Below are 3,910 nucleotides of genomic sequence, written 5' to 3'. Positions count from 1 at the left end.
AACTGATACCAAGCCAAACATTATAAAAGACTTAGTGACTGGGTCCTTTCCTCCAGCATACTGCTGGGAAGCTGCAGTGTTTAGAGGCTGTGATCTCACTGACTCCACGGAAATCCAGCAACAGCATCAACAGCTGAAGAGATGGCAGCGAACCAGGCCAGTTTCACTCAGAAGTTTCTGCTGCTGGTGTATGCAGAGCTGTCAAAACCCTGGCGAGAGTCACCGAGCCGACATGAGAACTGGGGGAGTTTCACACCAGTGCCCAGTGCTGGGGAACCAGCACCTTCCCAGCCCTCTTACCCCAGAATATGCTTTACTGACTTTATTTTTCCATTAACCTTTGTTGTTGGCCAAGAAGAAGAAGAAGAAGAAGCCAGATTTTCTCAGTGAGAATTACCCATAAGGACAGAAATGTCAACGTTTCAGCAGCAAAGACCAGCAGTGCGACACGAGGCCAGCCAGTGCTAATGCAAGGCACGCCTGGATGTACAAGGAAATTAGGAAAGATGACAGCTTCAGGGAAAAGATGAAGAAATAGAACAACTTTCCTTGCTGAAAGGCCCAAAGCCCCCAAAACCAGTCTGAAAAGCTATGGTCACCTAGCGTGGTATGTGGTAAGGAGATAAGAGGGAGGCTGGAAGAAGTGATACTGGGATGAAACAATCAGCCACACTCATAGGAAAAGGCCACGTTCCTCTTTCTTCCAAACAAACCCAAAACACCCGTAGGGTCTTGTCTAGTTTTGGTTGGTGTCTATGACCCTGTTACATTGCTGCAAAATAATCATTAAAAAAAAAATAAAGAAAGATTAGGCTTGCACTGACAGACTTGTGAATACACAGCCGTAGAAAGGAATGTGATGGTGCTTGTGAGCTGCAATATAGGCTAAATATCTTCCAACTCTAACTCCTATAACTTCTTTCAGAGTGCTGTCTCCACTTCTGTTCTAGCCTGAAAGACCTGGAAACTTATTAAAACCCCACTTGTCTGAGATACAGTCTATGTTAACAGAGAAAATTCACAAAGCTCAGTAACTTTTAAAAGCTGTAGGGAGCAAGCGTGGCTCGTAGCAAACCCTGAAGCTGGAAGAATGGAGCATAACATTTAATGCTATGACAAAATGCCTATCACAATCCTAATGAATATGTGTTTAAACTCCAAACACCTGTCGGTCAATTATAATAGAGTGCTGTGAATATTAAGAAGAGTGTTTTTGTAAAGAGTCCAATTGTAATGAGTCCCGCCCTGGGTGATGCTGAAAATCAGCTATGTAATGTGAATATGTAATATGTGAAAAACCTGCTATGTAATTGCAATGTGCTCTGCTGCTTTTCTGATTAGAGCTGGCAGGGACCTCTCTTAGCCTATGCTACTAGGGCAAAATCTGCATATTCACATTCAGCAGATGAAGCATCAATGGTATGGTTATTTCTTTAAGAAACTTTGGTCATTGAAACACCATCTCTAGAAAACAGGCAGTGAATTACCCTTGGGTTCAGGTTCATTGCATTTTGTGATGAACCTCCAGGCCTGTGGTTTTCTTACCTTTAATTCTAACCTTAGACATATACATTTAAATTGTCACATGGCTTGACTTATCAGTAAAGACACGTGCATGCAAAAAATCAGTTAAATACTTATGAAGATGTATATAATTGGTAATGTGGGCATTTGAAATTAGCATTTGGCCTCAAGGATTTTCATGTGGGCTTTGACGCTAATTCATTAGGTGTCTTTGGACAAGACAGCTTGCATTTTGAATTCCCTGCCTGTACAATGAAGAGAATTACTCTAGTTAATCTACTAGGGACTGCCGGTTTGATTAATTATTGTAATATCGCTACAGCTAGCAGCCACAGAGTCAGCCAGGCATGGCTGTTCCTTCACACACAGGAGGCACTCCAGTTCATCACAGTGTCCTTCACAGAAAAAGGAAGTGGGAGAGGACCCTGCACAATCCTGGAAAGCTTTGAACAACGGCTCTTGCCCTCGCTCTGGGAGAAGTCACCGCCGTGTTAGCTTGCGTTTTCCCTTTAGCAGGTTCGCTGTTATACTGACTAGCCACGGCTCTCGAGGCACTGAACACCTTTGGCTCAGTTATTCAGTGGGTCATCTTCAGCCTGTGAAAAATCAGATCATAGAGCTTAGGAAATTGGGAAGGGAGACAAGGGGATAACATTCCCTTTCTTCTCTTCACTGGCTTCCCTGGAAATATGGTAAGTGCCTCCAGCATTTCGGCCAGCTGCAAGGCTTGTGGCTTCTCTGTTTCGTTCTCAGCAGGTACATCTGGTTTCTGGTCAAGGGATGGCCTTTCAACTTCCCTTTTTCCTCTGAAGCGAAACAAAACATGGACATCTGCAAAGTAATGAGAATGAAACCACTTAATTCACTTTCAGGGAGGCTGAGCGAGGTTTCCTGAAATGTAACAGGATGTGAAAGCAGCAGCAGCACTTTGAGCAGAGCTCCGTGAGCCTCTGCAGCCGCACCACGTCTTGCTGCAATGCCAGGCTGCCCGGGGAACTTCTGTTCGTTCAACACACCTCTCCCAATGACATCTTTCACTAGTTCATTGCTTTGAAGTTATTGCCTCTGACATCCAATGTTTGGCAAGGGCAGTCTAATCTGAAAAAAAAAAACCCACATTCAAAAATCAAATGTTTCTTCTTCTGTCCATCTTTAGGATATTTGGAAATTTCACAACAATTGCCAAATTTCATTCACATTCCCCCCATCTTCCTGACCAGCTAACTTTACTCCAGACCTTAGATACAGTAGATTCGACGCACATCCAGACATCCATTCATCCCAGCCTTCTGTTTGCAGCAGTGTTGTGACAGCTGTTCCTTGTGTCAGGACCGGCCAGCTGGGGAGAGCAGGGGGATGAGATAAATACGACAAAAGGGCTGTTGGGACACCAGCTTTGTACAAAGGAAATTAGGGATTGTGTTACAAGGACGGCTAAATTGTGATGGCTCTCCAACGTGTATACAAACGCTTATTTTTCAATAACGATGATTTTCTATTTGTACTGCTCTGCATTTTTTTAACTTCTAATCAAACCCTGGCCACAAGCCTCTAACTGAAAGTAACTTTGCCTTCCCCCTCCGGTGTCAGAAGTGGCAACACCTTCCACAAACACAAGCCTCCAGACTGCAATGTTTGGCCAGGCTGTGGTGCCTTCAGGTGCCTGCTGCATGCTGATGTCCTGCGGCATTAGCTATGTTATTACGGGCGAGCTTACAGGCTTCACTGGATAGCCTTTCCACAGAATCTTAGCCAAAAAAAATAAAAACCCAACACTTTTCTCTCTGAAACATGTGATAAATAGAAAAATAAATCACTGCCCTGTGTTGGCACCTGGTTTATTAAAAGCAGGATTTGACCCTCATGGTTTGCTTTTGAATCCGACCTGCTTCAGCACATATTGTTCGCTGTCGCTGAAAAGAGGTGCCTCTAGCTCCGTGCCCGTGGAGGTCGGTGTGCTCCTCAGTGGCCTTGCTCTTCAGATGAAGTGAGGTCAGCCCAGAGATGTTACAAGTCCAAAGTGTTTCATAACACTTGAGTGAGAAAACGCGGCTCAGGACCCAGATTCCTGTCCCGGCTTGGTCGGGGCTTGGCTGCAGGCTCTGGAAAGCTTATCCGCTGATGTCAAGAGTGATTTAACATGCGACAGTGCGTAGAAACTGGCTGTGCAAGCTGTTGCAACATACAATATGAGCAGCAAAGGCAGCAGGAGTACTACAAGCACTTTGCTACCACAGCAGTTCATGCCAAAGAAAATGCCCATAAAAAGCACCTACAGCCACCCTATGGCAGAGGTTGGTTAATAAAATGGATAGTAAGTGGGATAACTGGAGGTTGCCTAAGGCAGGAGACAGCAGAAATCAGAAGCAGGTTTGCTGTTTCTTCT

The 3,910-nt window shown here is 44.7% G+C and overlaps 1 long non-coding RNA gene across 1 annotated transcript; it reads right to left on the bottom strand.

Annotated features, from left to right (window-relative positions):
* Positions 1–931: 931 nt before the first annotated feature.
* On the bottom strand, positions 932–3,630 carry LOC140647109 (uncharacterized). Its single transcript, XR_012040671.1, has 4 exons — positions 3,358–3,630; positions 2,762–2,863; positions 2,541–2,622; positions 932–2,355 (listed from the first exon to the last, which is right to left on the bottom strand). It is a non-coding gene; the product is annotated as an uncharacterized lncRNA (long non-coding RNA).
* Positions 3,631–3,910: the final 280 nt, after the last annotated feature.

The sequence above is a fragment of the Ciconia boyciana genome, chromosome 2, assembly GCF_034638445.1.
Source record: "Ciconia boyciana chromosome 2, ASM3463844v1, whole genome shotgun sequence".
Lineage (NCBI taxonomy): Eukaryota > Metazoa > Chordata > Aves > Ciconiiformes > Ciconiidae > Ciconia > Ciconia boyciana.
The sequence above is the reverse complement of the archived record's forward strand: the minus strand, read 5'-3'. Positions and strand labels throughout refer to the sequence as shown.